The sequence below is a fragment of the Rhincodon typus genome, chromosome 6, assembly GCF_021869965.1.
Source record: "Rhincodon typus isolate 14 chromosome 6, sRhiTyp1.1, whole genome shotgun sequence".
In the NCBI taxonomy this organism is placed as follows: Eukaryota; Metazoa; Chordata; class Chondrichthyes; order Orectolobiformes; family Rhincodontidae; genus Rhincodon; species Rhincodon typus.
Genome location: NC_063337.1, coordinates 13,776,748 through 13,794,451, shown reverse-complemented (window position 1 = coordinate 13,794,451; position 17,704 = coordinate 13,776,748). Strand labels below are relative to the sequence as shown.

The window sequence follows — 17,704 nt, the reverse complement described above, 5'->3', positions numbered from 1 at the left end:
TGACTTTTAACTATCCTCTGAAATGGCTTGGTAAGCCATTCACTTCAAGGACAATTATAGATGGGTAGCAAATATTGACTTTCCCAGTGATGTTCCTTGAAAGTATGAAAAATACCTATCTCAGTAATGGACTGAGTGGCCTCAAGTCTCTTTCTGTGATTTGTTGGGCAACTTACCTTACAATGCACACTGAGAAACTGAACTTTATCATGGTTTATGTTTACTTAATAACAAAACTTTCTTTTGACTGTGTGATTTTCTGCGCACAATAGTTTCCATAGGTCTGCTATTGTTGTACACAGTGTTACTATCCAGGAAGGCTCCATTTAAGATTCTTGGTCTGTTTCGAATTACAGTCTACAATAAGAAAGTAAAACGTGTATTTGTATAGTATTTGTCATCACAGTCATGGAATGTGAGCATTGTTGGCAAAACCAGCATTGGTTTCCCATTGGTAATAGTCCATGACAAGGTACATTTTGAAGTGTAGTCACCATTGCAACATAAGAAATGGAGCAACCAAATATTCAACCAACAAATGTCAAGTAGTATGTTTTTTTGCAAAGTCAATTCAGAGATAAATCTTGGCTACGTTACCAGAGAGAACTCCCTTGTTTTTTTTTAAAATCGTACAATTAGATGTTTTTACTCCAGGCAGGAAGGGCCTCAGTTGAACAACACATTCGTGATGATACTATGATAATAAGGTGTAGAGCTGGATCAACAAGCTCTACACCTTGTTATCTCAGATTCTCCAGCATCGGCAGTTCCCACTATCTCTGTATCAGTGATGATACTATGTCTTTAAGAGGTGTATTCTGTCCTTCTTTTTAATCAAGAATGGTTGAGAAAAAGATGACAAGTTGTCTGCTCAAAGCCAATAAAGTAAGCAGCTTGTGTGGCCTTCATTTTTTTAAAAGTTATGACAATAGAAGCAGCCTGAATGGGTGTGGTCAAGCTCCCACAGAATCTGAATTTTTAGTTTTAGCTTTCTGCAGTTGCTGAGGCCTTGAATCTGGGTGTGGAAATTCTTATTCCTCTCTTTGTAACAGCTAAAAGCTAGGCTAAAAGCTCTTCCTGCTGCTAGAATTGCACATGAGGCAATCTCTTTTATTGAATTTGCCTCTGCCAAGGGTGTGTTCAGGGGATATTAACATATTGGTACAGGTAATTAGTAGTAGTTAATATATATTATTTTGATAAGCATTTTAATAGAATTACAGTTAAGACAATTCTTTTATTATGATCTGGCCCATAATACATCCAAGAGGCAGTGTAGCACTCTCTCAGTTCTGCACTGGAGTCTCAGGCTTTGACTTTTGTGCTTAAATCCTGGAATAGACCTTGAACTTAAAATCTTATGACTTCAGAGCCTTGGCACTGAAACAAAACAAGCCACAAAACAACAGAACATTGAACAGAACAGCTGTATGCCTCTTCTAAAGTGAGAAAATGGAATCTGGTTTATCAAATCCCACTTGTCAGTGAACTAACCTTATTAGAAAATTCATGCATGTGGTTATGAGGTGAGGAACCTGTTGGGCCATGATGTCCTTTGTGGTCAAACAGCCTGCTGATATTCATTGTCTTGGTGTCCACATGGAGAATTACCATTTAGGTCAGGTATGGGAGAGCACTGGCACAAAGACACTACAGTCCCCATTAGACAAGGAAGTTATGGATGATGACAAGGATGCAGGAGAGTGTAAGCTACAAAAAGACCAGCCATGATCTTATCGTATAGTGGAGAAGGTTCCATTGTCTCAATGACTTGCTCCTGCTCCTGTATTTTATGATCTCCTGAAGAATACCATCAGGGAATGAAGGGAGAAAAATGGTGCGCAGAAGAGTTAATAAAGAGAATTATGTAGTGTTTCTTCTGCAGATGCAAAAGAAAGTGATGCAATCATGTTTTAACACTATATAAAAAGGAAGAAACTACTTAATTATCAAGCTTTCATCTCATTGGGCTTGAGATCCTCAACTGATGAAAAGGGCACATCCATTGGGACTGGGAAGAAGAAGAGTTTGTCCATAATGAGGCTTTGTTTGAATCCCTATCTGTCAAAGACATATATGAGCATTGACTTACATAATTTGAGAGTAACAGCTCCAAATCATGCTGTCTTTTGAAAACAAATTAATTATTGTTTGGAAATATTTCCAATGTGCCATTAGAATAAGGAATTTATATACAGTCTGCAGTCCAAGCTATTCGGTGACCCACTAATCAATGCGTTTTGAAAAAAAAATTCTATGTCTATAACTTGAGGGCAGGCAGTGGATCTTTAATTTGAATGAGGCTGTAGTTAATTAGTATTTTGGGAGCAGTTGTCAGCTTTGTGTCTCCTTCCTTGTTATAGAATCAATTGAAAACCCAGATTTGATGAGATGTTCTCTTCCTGGTGTCTGAAGGGTAAGCTTCTGCATTCATTAAATTTACAACTTGCCTACTATTTCAGACAAGTGACCATAGATAAATCTGATCATTGGAGTTATCCCTATAGGGGAACATTTTATTTGATAGAATTGCTATGATTTCAGTAATTATTAATTTCAATAAGACTCAGGCTTAGAGCTAGTATGGATTGCCAAAAGCCCAGGCATTGAATTCTTAATTTCCATTACAGATAGTCAGTGCTTCTCTTGTTCTTGCACACCGTTCATCCTCCAAGGTCATAAAGCACTTTGTATTCTCTCTGTATTGAAACCGAAACTCATTGCGGTTTACTGCTAAAAATCTGCTCTTCAGGGCTTCAGAATTGTGGTACACTTCCCCCATTCATTTCTCCTTCTTTCTACCATCTTTGAAAAGCTCAAATTGAAAATTCAGGCATTTTTCAAATTTCTATTTCCTGCTTTAGCTTGTCTTCCTTTTAAATGTTTCCAATCTTGATGGTGTTCTGCACTGTGGATCTCAATTTTATATAAAGCACTCTTTATTCAGTATATTGTAATTCCCCCAGGATAGGCCCACCATGTAGTAGGGGTCTGAATGATCTGTCAAGGTAGCATGGCTGCTTGATACAGGACCATTTGCCTGTAAACATAAAACAGTGGGTGGAATCTTCCTACATTTTGGTTGTTTCAGTTTCAGCAAGTTTCATGAAGGGCTAATGTCAGATCTAATGAGTTATTTCGCTCAACATTCCTAAACTCACCTCATTAACTACCTACCATGTCTCTGTGATAGTCTTCTCATCTGATACAAGCTTGATTCTCCCACTTCTCAAAGCTTGGCGTTCTCACCAATGCTGGGATATCCCAGGGTTCTGGATGCTGGCACCATCTTTAAAAATGTTGTAGTGTACCTAGTTAAGAGCTGGCAGTCTTTTCTGACACTTGGTCCAGAGATGGTAGATAAGGGAAAATTGCTACCCACTCCAATTTTGCAGTTGGAACCTAGAAGTCCTGGTGGATGGGGTGGTATAGAGGAGACTATGAAACCAGAACTGGCCAGCCTGGTCCAAGCTCTGGGGGCTTTATACTAACTCAGGGAGCCACCTGAGTTAGTACAGAGTCAACCATCCAGAAGAATTCATAGAAATGCTACAGAAAGGTCATGGACATTCTTCACCCTGCCAGTGAAAGTGCCACCACCTTCTCTCTACCATTTCACACTCACTCTGTCTCTGCTGCTGCACCCAGCTCTCACCAAGGCTTTAGCTCTCTCACTATTGCCCGCAAGATCATCCCCCTCACTCTCACCCACCCAACTCCCCCAGACATCTAACTGCAATGTCTTGGCATCTCCTACTCACTCATTCGGGACATTGAATGTTCAATGCACAGAAATGTGAAATGATTCTCATTGGTAGGAAGAATCTACAAAGACAATACAAAATAAGGGGTAAAATTCTAAAGAGTGTGCAGGAGCAGAGAGACCTTTTATATCTGTATGTCATTAAACATTGAAGCAGAGATTGAGTGAGTGATTAATAAAGAATACAGTATCCAAGGCTTTGTTAAATTTGATATCCGTGGAGTACAAAAGCAAGGAAGTTACATTGAACTTGTGCAAGGCACTAGCTTGGACTTAGCTTGTGTACAATGTTCGCTTCTGGTGCTACACCTTAAGATGAATGTCATTGTATTGGTGACGGTGCAGAAGAGATTCATGAGAATGGTTCCAGGGGATAAGGAACTTCACTTCTGAGGGTAGACTGAAAACGTTAGGACTGTTTCCCCTGGAGAAGAGAAGACTGAGGGGAAATCTGAATGAATTATTCAAAATAATAAGGCAAAATAACTTAGCAAAAGAAGCAAAAGAGATGTGATTAAAAGTGTTTCCATGCACTGGTTGTGAGTGTGGTGGAGGCAAGTTCAACTGATGGATTCAGTCAGGAATTAGACTGTTACTTGAAAAGGAACAATGTATTCAGGAAGAACACAGAATGACACAAATTGAGATGTTTATCTGAAGGACTGTTGCAGCCACGATAGGCCTTGCTCTGTGCTGTAATAATTTGGTGATATCATGAGAAAGGAAGGAACACACCAACCTGGTAGATGCCCTCAAGTGGCACCAAGGTGTCACCTCTTTGGAGGATCTGACCAGGGCACATGGAAGATTAGCCCAGCTCAGTAGATTACTGGCCCAGTAAAATTCTATTTTGTGATCGTCCCCCTGCTGTGCATAATTAAATGGACCCTCGCTCCTTGCTCAGAGATAAATAATAGATAACAGGGTCAGGATTTCCACCTTGATTACTATTAATATTCTTGGAAATTTCATCTGTTTATGGGTGTCCAGCCTGCCCCAAAATCAAATCCCAATATCCAATGGATAGGGGACAGACAGATAACTGGTGCATTTGTCTCCTGCACTCTCCTTTCTTTGTGCCCGGGCACCAATTGCCCCAGTTGGTAGGAGGTGCCCCTCAGTATCCTGCTCCCTGCCTATAAATTCAGTACAAACCTGTGCTTCAGCCTATCTGAGCAATCTAGTGATCCCTTTCAGCTTTCCACAATCCAGCAAATGGAAGAGGTTGAAGCATATGCACTGTATCCATCCGAGTTACTTTGGAGCCTATCTACTGTAAGCCCCCAAAGCTCCAAAATTGCAGAAAACTAACGGAAAGATGCACTTTTGCCCATTTTGCCTTGGTATTGCTCCATTTCAGATAGGATGGCGGCAATAACAAGTCACCAGTTAGTTGCCTTACTCTCTGATTTTCTTCTTCCTTGGCTTACTATCAACCATCCCTTTGTCTGCCCAACTTTCTTTCTGTCTCCATCTGGCAACTCACTCCTTTTCCCCTCCATCCCCTGACATCAGTATGAATACCACCTTTTCCTAGCTACTAATAGCCCTGAAGAAGGGTCACTGGACTGGAAAGGTTGGCTCTGCTTTCTCTCAACAGATGGTGCCAGACCTGTGATAACAAGGTGTAGAGCTGGATGAACACAGCAGGCCAAGCAGCATCAGAGGAGCAGGAAAGCTGATGTTTCAGGTCTGGACCCTTCTTTAGAAATGGGGGAAGGGAAGGGGGAGGCGGGTAGAAGATGGATAAAGGAGAAGATAGGTGGAGAGGAGACAGACAGGTCAAAGAGGTGGGGGTGGAGCCAGTAAAGGTGAGTATAGGTGGGGAGTTAGGGAGGAGATAGGTCAGTCCAGGGAGGACAGACAGGTCAAGGGGGCGGGATGAGGCTAGTAGGTAGGAGATGGGGGTGGGGCTTGAGGTGGGAGGAGTGGATAGGTGGGAGGAAGGACAGGTTAGGGAGGCGGGGACAGTCTGGGCTGGTTTTGGGATGCGGTTGGGGGAGGGGAGATTTTGAAGCTTGTGAAGTCCACATTGATACCATTGGGCTGCAGGGTTCCCAAGCGAAATATGAGATGCTGTTCCTGCAATCTTTGGGTGGCATCGTTGTAGCACTGCAGGAGGCCTGGGATGGACATGTCGTCTAAGGAATGGGAGGGGGAGTTGAAATGGTTCGCGACTGGGAGGTGCAGTTGTTTGTTGCGAACTGAGCGTAGGTGTTCCACAAAGCGATCCACAAGCCTCTGCTTGGTTTCCCCGATGTAGAGGAGACCACATCTGGAACGGCGGGTACAGTAAACCACATTAGCAGATATGCAGGTGAACATCTGCTTGATGTGGAAGGTCTTCTTGGGGCTTGGGCTGGGGGTGAGGGGGGAGGGGTAGGGGCAGGTGTAACACTTCCTCCGGTTGCAGGGAAAAGTGCCGGGTGTGGTGGGGCTGGAGGGGAGTGTGGAGCGGACAAGGGAATCACGGAGAGAGTGGTCCCTCCGGAAAGCAGATAAGGGTGGGGAGGGAAAAATGTCTTTGATGGTGGGGTCGGATTGCAGATGGCGGAAGTGTCGGAGGATGATGCGTTGGATCCGGAGGTTGGTGGGGTGTTATGTGAGGACGAGGCTATCGGTGCCAGACCTGCTGTGTTTTTTATAGCAATTTCTGTTTTTGTCTCTTCCTGCAGTGCCCCTGACACCATTTGTTATTTAAATCTGAGTCTAAACTGCCCTCAATGCAGATGTTCTGCTGCCTGGATATTGTGCTACAGTTGTCTGTCCTGTACCCACACACACACAAATTCCATTCCTAGAAGGACTGGTCTCCCAATCTCAGATTGGGCTATTTGAAAGGCTGCCTCCTTACAACCTACAGTGAGTTTAGTGTCTTTCAGTGTCAAATTACAGCCAGCTTTTCTATGTTCTATATCCCATGCCTGTTAGAATCAAGAGCTCTCACACTCATTTTTCTTGCAGCGAAGATCAAATGCAACATCCTAAAGTGAAAGGACAGTGTCCATTCCACTATAGCACTGAGTTTCTACACAATTTTAAAAACCCATAAAAATACAGAAATGCATCAGCCCACAACTGTTGCAGAGTTATTTTCTCGAGCAGAGCCAAAATTCTTTGCATTATGAAGGCAGTTGCACTGTCATAAAATAGGCTAAGTTCTTGGAAGAGCACTTTTCCTTTTTGTACTTAGCCTCTGGCCTCTAACCTTTGCTCCAGAGCTGACAGACTCAGATTTGGGAACAATGTTGTTAAGTGTGCAAATAAGGTGTCTGTGGAACTACCCTTACTTGTGAGCATGTGAATATATTTAATGAAGAAAAATACCATTAGCCATCGTTCAACGGAAAAGGAGGGGGCAAACATATTCCAACTGCAGCCCTGAGACTGAGTCAAGGCTGTAAATGTGAAAAAGCAGTGGCTTGTAGCATTTAAGAAACAAGGATTTTGATCAGTGCTAAAAGCATGCTGGCAAACTATTGAGGATGCTTGAACATTTTCACAAACCTTTGCGTCTGATCCTGTAAAATGCAATAATAAAAACACATGTACACCTAACAGGGCCACAACATGTCACTTCTGAAAGAAATATTTGCAAGTCTGTGTAGCAAATGTGACAGCAGGAATCTGCTTGCTGTGCAGTTGGCACGATTCCAAGGCATTATTATGAACCTTACTTGTTCGACTCCATCAATGAGACTACTGGTACTGACTCATATATATTAGGAAGGTGTAGATTTGGGAGAATTTGAAATAATTACTCAATTAGTGACTCGCTTTTTTTTGAGGGACACTGCAATACCTTTGGTCAACCTTATGTGTTTTTTTGTGTAATTTCTACCAACCTTCTCCATTCGAATTAGAAGCTGCAGCTGAAAACTCTGTGAAGATTTTTTTTTTGAAAAGCAGTATTAGCATATTTTCCTCCACCAGGGTCTCTGTGCCCTCGGTTCCTGTAATTATTATTCATTAGGATCGGGTTTTGCCTGGTGTGCAGTTCATGTTGAATCAGCTGTACTGTAACGTTTTTGATAAGGGCAGGAATGCAGAGGTCAGAGTCATGTCTGTAATTAGGGCTTCGTAGTCAGATGCCATCTTCACTAATCTATAAATGGGGATTTAAAAAGAAAATGCATATTACTATTGTTGCCCACAAAGAAATCTGGGTGGTGAAAATTTTTTAAAAATGCAAAAGTTTAGCAAAATTAATGATGACGAAGGTGCCTGAACGACGAGATGGAAAGCCTGGAAAAAATGATATGTACTTTTGCTGCATGCACAGCGAAAAAAAACAGTGGCATATATATATATATATATATATATATAAAAGAAATTCCTGTTGAATATATCCCAAGAAGGACCATCACAAATTAAAATATTTATACCTTTTGCAAAGTGAGTGTGTGCCTTTTGGCTTCCGTTTTTGAGAAACATTTTACTTTAGAAAAATCCCAAAATACAACAAAAATCTGTAAGACAGTTTGATGTCTCCAGTGTGAGCGTTTTAGCTGTGATTTATGACATAACTGTATATGTACGTTTGACAGCTTTCAGATTGCTGCAAAGGCGGCGGAACTTTTAAGTGAGCTGGGCTATCTGGGAAAATCTATCAAGGGTCTACCCTGGGAGAACAAGGAGATAGACTTTGCATGGCGCTGCTGTGCAGCAAGGCCCGCATGCTGAGCACATCTTCAGTTCGCTGACAGTTGCGCTCAGACTTCACTGTATTAACGAATAAAAGGGAGCTCCCTGTAGATTACACATCTTCCATGTTTTGACATTGACCTTAATACATAATTTAACCACAAAGCCTGAAAAGTGTGTAACAAGATGAGAAGAGACCACAGAACCTGCAAACAGAGTGATGTTTAATCAGAAATCATATTTGTTCATGACTGCGGTGATATGGGCAAAAGAAAAATGTTGAAGGACAACAGCCTGTGAATTTTTTTTTATATATATATATAGTACATTAGAATTTACGCTTCTGGTAAAGTCTCCATACTAATACAAACTGAAGGAGTCCAAATCATCCAAGATTATCCAAACAAGATGCTTACGCTCAGACTCAGGGGGCTCTGCCAACACTACAATACAGCTGTGCACCACAGTGCAATACATTGAGTAATAGAAATATTGGTCTTTTAATTTTGCATTGTGCATAATTCTGATACGATTCTTAATATGGTAGTTAACCTCTGAACAACTGTCAATTCCAAATAAATTTCTATTAACCCTAGTGTTTTTCAAAAAGAACTAATTAATTGAGCAACCACAGAGAATTGTGGATACTGATGAATTTACAACTGAAAGAAACCTTTCACTCAGGGACAGAGACATCTATTAAAGATGGTTGGCCTGGGCTAAATAATCAGGATGTGGTGAAGGTTAAATAGCCTTCAATTTGTGCTCTTGTAGCCTTAGATATATAATTTAATTAAAATAAGCCAGAAAATTTTGGATCATATTTTCTTATCTCTACTTAATGAACAGGTTATGGCACTTTTTTATACTGGATATGTATGTTTGCAGGTTCTACAGTCCTTTAAGAGTTAATCATTCTTTCTTTGGTTATTCATGACCAACTGGCTAAATAGTCACTATGATCAATTGTAAAATGGGGCGATTGCATGTGTGGGAAGAAAGCCACCAATTATGTCGCACCTGCAATAATACTTCTTAAGAAGTTAACAAGCCACTGATCCAGTGATGAAACGTTTGTGAGTTCAGCTGCTGACATTGTTGAGAAATAGGTGACTGAAAAGCTGGTAACCTATTATCAGTAACTGTCATCTGTCCTTGTGCAGTTCGTGATGAAGAAATGTTTAAGCAGCAGAGAACAGCAAGATGTGGACACATTACAACAACAGCACAAACTTGCAATTATACAGTGAATTTAATGTTGTAAAATGCCCCAGGACATTGCATAGATCCAAGTATCAAACTAAATTGGATGCTGAGACATATGAGGAACAGTTAGATTTAAAATGAAGATGCTGGAAGTACTCAGAAGGTCCAGTTTTGATTACAGGGAGGGAAACAGAATTAATGGCTCAGATATTCATCCTCGGTCTGGATACTGGGAAAATTTCCCCTTTGGGTGGCTTTCCTTGGGGGCAAGTGTCCACAAGTATGGAATCTTTATTGTTAGCGGGGGGAGATGGCAAAAGCAACTGGGGCAACCAACCCTGGCAAGAATCTGGAGGCATCCACAGGACCTACCATGGGCTATGGCTTGTTGTTCAAAAGCAGGGGTTGAAGTATTTCAGGAGGCAAATGGATGTCTGTGCTGCTCATATATAATGAAGTTTGGCTGAGAGTCTGGACATCCATTTGTCTCTTGAAGCACCTGAGCCTCTGTTTACTTGAAATCTCTGCTACCAATTTCACAATGCTTCCTTACATTGGATTAAATGGTTTCAACTGTTCTGGAGTTTCAACTATTGAAACCTTAAAGGGTGATTAACACTTTATTTTGGTCTGAAGTAAGAAGGATTCTCGTTTAACACAGTGGAAAATTATCAATAAAAGACATTTTTAAAACCATTTTTTCACATATGCAACTTTCACTATAGGACTCATTGCTTCTAAACAGTGTATACCTTTTATTTTGGGGAATGAAGAGACATGTGTGTGGTAAGAGGGACATAGCTTGGCATGAAAGACATGAGGAGAACCTTTTGAACTTATCTTTCCAAAGGTTACTCTTATACAGACTATGGTTCACAACGGCTCTGATGTGCCATGGAATATGACTCTTTAAAAACATGGCCCGATTCCATGAGTCCATGTGGCGGAGTAAACCATTCCTTTCTCTGCAACAGACAGGCTGGGAGACCCAGGTGTGTACTCACGACCTGAACCAGCCCATGCTCGTAAAAAGCCCCTGTGAAAATTAGAATCAACAGCAATGGAGTTGGGAATTTCTAAAGTGCTCCTGAGTCTTCCCGACTCAGTGAACATCAAGGCTGATGTTTAAGGTTTGCTTCCTTGCATCAAAACTGGAAAAGTAGTTTTTAAGGTCGTGAAAAAGGCGGGTGGTAAGAGAGTGGATTGGAAGAAGAACTAAAGGGATGTCTGTGGTGAAGTGCGAGATAGATGAAATTTAATCACAACAGGATTCACAGTACAAGTTTAAAGGGAGTGGTATTGATTCAAGAAAAGAACAAGAAAATGTGTGTAGAGGAGGTGTGAACGGTGAGGTCCTGTTCAAATGTAATGGGGGGCCATTTTTGTCTCACTGCCAACCTGTACTTTGAGCATGAATAGGCTGGAAGTGAGACGTAATTAGACTAAATAACCTTACTGTTGCTCAATATTCCCCGTAAGAAGCCATGCAGTCACATTGAGGGTCCATGCATGCTGATTGGTGTGTCTATGCTCTTATCAGCATTGACTTTTGGTTCCTAGAGATAAATGTTGGCCATGGGTCTGGGAGGTCCATGCAGAAGAAAATGAAATTAGTGGGAATGTAATTGAAGTCTGTCCATTATTATTGGCCAGTGGGGCTCTGTGTAGGTAATGTTCACTCCCATGGAAAAGAGATAAGAAGTCCAGCACTTGATGTGAAGTCTACCATATTTATTGGACTCTCATTGTCATGAGTGAGGTACCTCCCTAGAGGTGATGCTCACAGAGTTTTCATGGTGGCACCTGGCCAGGCTCAGCACAAGTTAAAGGGATCGCTGGGAACGGATCTGGGAATACTGTTAATTATACAGCAGGCAGCTTTAAACCTGTGGGATTAACTAAATTATTCTCCATGCAAAGTACTCTGAATGCTTTTTTGCTATAACACACGCTTCCCCCCCACATAATTCCAGCACAGGTAGTCCCCAGGTTGCAAGCTTGTTCCATTCTTAAGTCAGTTTGCAAATCAATTTGTATGCAGTTGGAACACAATGCAGGACAATACAAGATATGTAAGTATGTGAACTGTTCATATGTTGGATCTTTAAAACAATACCCCTGTATGGAATCACATTCACAAGCACGAGTGTTCCTATGTCAGACATTTATAAACTGGGGACGGCCTGTATTTGAATATTTCCTTTCTGTCTTGGTAATCAGAGGTGAATGCAAAATTTGTGGTTTGACCTGACCAGAATTATTGTACAGTGTCGGCACCTTGGCCTCAGGTTTGAACTCTGCTAATCATTCACTACATTTCAACATTGTTTTGATCATTAACTACTGTTCTGCGCAGATAGACCATGGTGATATTTGAGTCTACTACCATTTCCAGATACCTTTCGGCTAGTTCAACACTATTTATTAAGTCAGCATGACACCCAATGTTTCCTCCACATGGCAAAACTTGCACGCACTAATTCAACTCTATTTGTTCTCTTTGCGAGGTGTTTCTGTATTTTTTAAACTTACTCTATTGACTTCACGATTGTCCCCAATCTACGGTAATTATGAACTCAATCAATTGACATGATTTCTGTGATTTAAGGTCATTGTCTATTGCCCTTTACTCGTGTAGAATATTGTCCAAACTTAACAAAGTAAGTTTACATAGAATTGCAAAGCATAGTGAGTCATAGAGTTATACAGCACAGGAACAGACCCTTTGGTCCAATTTGTCCATGCTGAACAGGTTTTCCAAACTAAACTAATCTCTCTTGCCTGTGTTTGGCCCATAACCCCCTAAACTTTTCCTTTTCATGCACTTATTGAAATGTCTTTTAAATGTTATAGCTGGACATGCATCAACTGCTCCTGGACACCACCCCAAGGCCTCCTACCCTCCCTCGACCTCTTCATCTCCAACTGCCGTCGAGACATCAATCGCCTCAACCTCTCCACTCCTCTCACCCACTCCAACCTCTCCCCCGCAGAACGTGCAGCCCTCCACTCCCTCCGCTCCAATCCCAACCTCACCATAAAACCCGTGGACAAGGGAGGCGCAGTTGTAGTATGGCACACTGACCTCTACATCGCTGAGGCCAGACGCCAACTCTCCGACACCTCCTCCTACCGCCCCCTTGATCATGACCCCACCCCTGAGCACCAAATCATCATCTCCCAAACCATCCACAACCTCATCACCTCAGGTGACCTCCCACCCACGGCCTCCAACCTCATCGTTCCCCAACCGGGCACTGCCCGCTTCTATCTCCTTCCCAAAATCCACAAACCTGAATGCCCTGGTCGACCCATTGTCTCCGTCTGCTCTTGCCCCACCGAACTGATCTCCAACTATCTGGACTCCATTTTCTCCCCCTTGGTCCAGGAACTCCCTACCTACGTCCGTGACACCACCCACGCCCTCCACCTCCTCCAGAACTTCCAATTCCCCGGTCCCCAACACCTCATCTTTACCATGGACGTCCAATCCCTCTACACCTGCATTCCCCATACAGATGTCCTAAAGGCCCTCCGCTCCTTCCTGTTCCGCAGGCCCGACCAGTCCCCCTCCACTGACACCCTCATCCGCTTAGCTGAACTCGTCTTCACCCTCAATAACTTCTCTTTCAATTCCTCCCACTTCCGACAGACAAAGGGGGTGGCCGTGGGTACCCACATGAGCCCAAGCTATGCCTGCCTCTTTGTAGGTTACGTGGAACAATCCCTCTTCCGTACCTACACTGGCCCTCAACCCCACCTCTTCCTCCGTTACATTGATGACTGTATCGGCGCCGCCTCGTGTTCCCACGAGGAGCTCGAACAGTTCATCCACTTCACCAACACCTTCCACCCCAACCTTAAGTTTACCTGGACCATCTCTAATACCTCGCTCCCCTTCCTGGACCTCTCTGTCTCCATCTCGGGCAACCACCTAGAAACCGATATTCATTTCAAGCCCACCGACTCCCACAGCTACCTAGAATACTCCTCCTCCCACCCACCTTCCTGCAAAAATGCCATCCCCTATTCCCAATTCCTTCGCCTCCGCCGCATCTGCTCCAGGATGAGGCATTCCACTCCCGTACATCTCAGTTGTCCTCGTTTTTCAAGGACCGTAACTTCCCCCCCCTCAGTGGTCGAGAACGCCCTCAACAGTGTCTCCCACATCTCCCGCAACTCATCCCTCACACCCCGTCCACGCAATAAGAACCAAAAGAGAATCCCCCTCGTCCTCACGTACCACCCCACCAACCTCCGGATCCAACGCATCATCCTTCGACACTTCCGCCATTTGCAATCCGACCCCACCACCAAAGACATCTTTCCCTCCCCACCCTTATCTGCTTTCCGGAGGGACCACTCTCTCCGTGATTCCCTTGTCCGCTCCACACTCCCCTCCAGCCCCACCACTCCCGGCACTTTTCCCTGCAACCGCAGGAAGTGCTACACCTGCCCCCATACCTCCTCTCTCACCCCCATCCCAAGCCCCAAGAAGACTTTCCACATCAAGCAGATGTTCACCTGCACATCTGCCAATGTGGTATACTGCATCCGCTGTACCCGGTGTGGCTTCCTCTACATCGGCTCGGGGACCGCTTTGCAGAACACCTATGCTCGGTTCGCAATAAACAACTGCACCTCCCAGTCGCGAACCATTTCAACTCCCCCTCCCATTCCTCAGACGACATGTCCATCCTGGGCCTCCTGCAGTGCCACAACGATGCCACCCGAAGGTTGCAGGAACAGCAACTCATATTCCGCTTGGGAACCCTGCAGCCCAATGGTATCAATGTGGATTTCAGAAGCTTCAAAATCTCCCCTCCCCCTGCCGCATCCCAAAACCAGTCCAGCTCGTCCCCACCTCCCTAACCTGTTCTTCCTCCCACCTATCCACTCCTCCCACCTCAAGCCGCACCCCCATCTCCTACCTACTAACCTCATCCCGCTCCCTTGACCTGTCCGTCCTCCCTGGACTGACCTATCCCCTCCCTAACTCCCCACCTACACTCACCTTTACTGGCTCCATCCCCACCTCTTCAAGCTGTTTGTTTCCTCTCCACCTATCCTCTCCTCTATCCATCTTCTATCCGCCTCCCACTCTCTCCCTATTTATTTCAGAACCTCCTTCCCCTCCCCCATTTCTGATGAAGGGTCTAGGCCCGAAACGTCAGCCTTTCTGCTCCTATGATGCTGCTTGGCCTGCTGTGTTCATCCAGCCCTGCACCTTGTTGTCTCTGCTTCCTCTGGCAGCTCATTCCACACATGAACCACCCTCTCTGTGAAAAAGTTGCCCCTCATGTACCTTTTAAATCTTTCTCCTCTCACCTTAAAAATATGCCATCTAGTTTTGAACTCCCCCATTCTGGGGAAAAGACCTTTGCTAATCATCTTATCTATGCCCCTCATGATTTTATAAACCTCAGTATGGTCATCCCTCAACCTCTTACGTTCCAGTGTAAAAAGTCCCCGCCTATCCAGCCTCTCGTTATTACTCAAGACCTCAGTCCTGGTAACATCCTGGTAAATCTTTTCTGCAATTTCCAATTTAATAATATCCTTCCTATAGGAGGGCAACCAAAATTGTACGCAATATTCGAAAAGTGGTAACTCACCAACTCCTGTACAACTGCAACATGACATCCCAAACCTTATACTCACTGGTCTGAGCAATGATGGCAAACGTGCTTTCTTCACCACCCTGTCTATCTGTGATGCAACTTTCAAAGAACTATGTACCTGAACCCCCAGGGCTTTCTGTTTGACAACACTACCCACAGCCCTACCATTAACTGTATAAGTCCTGCCTTATTTGTTTTACCAAAATGCACTACCTCACATTTATTCAAATTAAACTCCATCTGCCATTCCTTAGCCCATTGACCTAATTGATCAACATCTTTTTGCAATCTTAGATATCCTTCTTCACTGTTGACTATACCACCAATTTTGGTGTCATCCACCAACATACTAATCTTGCCTCCTATATTCTCATCTAAAGCATTTATATAAATGACAAACAACTGTGGATCCAGCATATACAATACAGAATGAGGCCATTCTGCTCAACCAGCCCATGCTCCAGCTGAATGTCCTCCCATCTTACGTCATCTGACTCTATCAACATTACCATCTATTCCTTTCTCATGCAGGTGTTTATCTTGCCTCTTCTTAAATACATTTATTTTCACCTCCACTAGTTTCTGTGGTAGTGACTTTCAGAGTCTCACCACTCCTCATGGAATCTCATAGATTCACTCCTCTGTGGGTAAAGTAGTCTATAGCGTAAGTCTCAATGCTGGTGATGGCCTTTGAGTTGTGTGATTTACTGCAATTCATTCCAGATGAGAATGACGGCCTATAGTTAAAATACTTAAAGCAGGGGATGAGATTCCAACTTCCCAGAAAGACCTAACACACAGCCTGGGTTCAAACTGGGAGCCTGACTCATCGTTAGTGTACAGCTCCTTCTGTCTACAGTGTTTCAGAGAAAACATTTATGATTGGCCTTTGTCAAGGCCACACCAAACAAACATAAGTATTTAAAAAGAGAATGACCAATTTTCTTGAATTGATTTTGGGTCAGGAGCAAACCTCAGAAAAGGAATAAAAACCTTGAATATGCTTAATGACTCAGCCTATAGTCCTCTGCGGTAAAGAATTCCACAGATTAATTAACCCTTGAGACAAAAAAGACTTTCATATCTCTGCCTTAAATGGGGTGACCCCTTATTCTGAGAATATGCCCTCATTCTAGATTCTCCCACCAGGGGAAAACCTATCAAGCCCCTTCAGAATCTTATATCACTGAATCACAAAATTGATTTTTGTAAGGGAGTCCATTCAGCCAATGATGTCTGTACTGGCTGTGCTATCCAATGCCAATCTCCTGCCTTTTCTCTCATATTCCTTCAGATCATTTCTATCCAAATAATCATCTAACGTTTTCTTAAATGTTTCAATTGAACCTGCCTCCAACACGTTTCCAGGCAGTGCATTCCTTACTGTAACCACTAGCTGTAGATTAGTCCTACCTTCTCAATCTGTACACATAACTGAGGTTTCTCATTCTGTAAACCATTCTTGTAAATTGCTTCTGTACCCTCTCCAATGCATTCACATTTTTCCTATAAACTCGTGCCCTAAGCTGTACATAATATTCCAGCTGAAGTCCAACAAGTGTCTTGTACAGCTTCAACATTACCTCATCGCTCTTATACTCTCTGCCCTATTAATAAAGTAGAGAACACTGTGCTTTATTTCCTGCTCTCTCTACCTGTCCTGTCACATTCAACGATCAATGACGTATATACCAAGGTCCCTCTGCTCCTACCCTCCCTTTAGAATTTAACCCCCTTAATCATTTTCTTTTTTAGCATTTGTCTGACCAATTTCATCACCTCATCAGGGATATGAGGGAAAAGGCAGGAGATTGGCATTGGATAGCACCCACTCTATCAACTTGTCAATGACCTTTTGGAGTTCCACACTGTCCTGCTCACAGTTTACCATTCTTCCAAGTTTAGTGACATCTGCAAACTAACCCTATCCCTAGCCCTAAACCTAACCCAAATCCTAGCCCTAGCACACCAAGATCCAGATCATTAATATATATCAGGAAAAGCAAGGGTCCCAATACTGACCCCTGGGAACTCAACTAAGCCTTTATCCAGACAGAAAAATATCCATTGACCATTACTCTCTGTTTCCTATCACTTAGCCAAATTTCTATCCACGTTTTATACCATAGCCTGTAAATTTCCTCACAAGTCTGTTTTGTGGCACTGTATCAAACACTTTCTGGAAATCCATGAATACAACATTAACAGTGTTGTCTCTTCAAAAAACTCCAGCGCCAGCTAGCTAAACACAATTTCTATTGATTCTTCCTAATCAATCCACCTTTTTCCATGTGACCATTAATTGTATCCTGAATAATTGATTCTAAAAGTTTCCCAACCACCTAAGTTAAACTAAGTGGCCTGTCCCACTATCGAGTTCAATAATTTTAGGGCTTGAACTCTTTCATGTCCCAGGCCCCTATCCCACAGATAAGGCCTTGTTATCACATAGTCTGCTATTACACTCTAC

At 43.1% G+C, this 17,704-nt stretch overlaps 1 long non-coding RNA gene across 1 annotated transcript in view; it reads right to left on the bottom strand.

The window, feature by feature from the left end:
* Positions 1–7,780: 7,780 nt before the first annotated feature.
* Positions 7,781–17,704, bottom strand: part of LOC125483401 — an 86,447-nt gene continuing 76,523 nt past the window's right edge. Inside the window, exon 3 of the long non-coding RNA XR_007262354.1 lies at positions 7,781–7,868. This is a non-coding gene — a long non-coding RNA (uncharacterized LOC125483401). The remainder of the gene's footprint in view (positions 7,869–17,704) is intronic.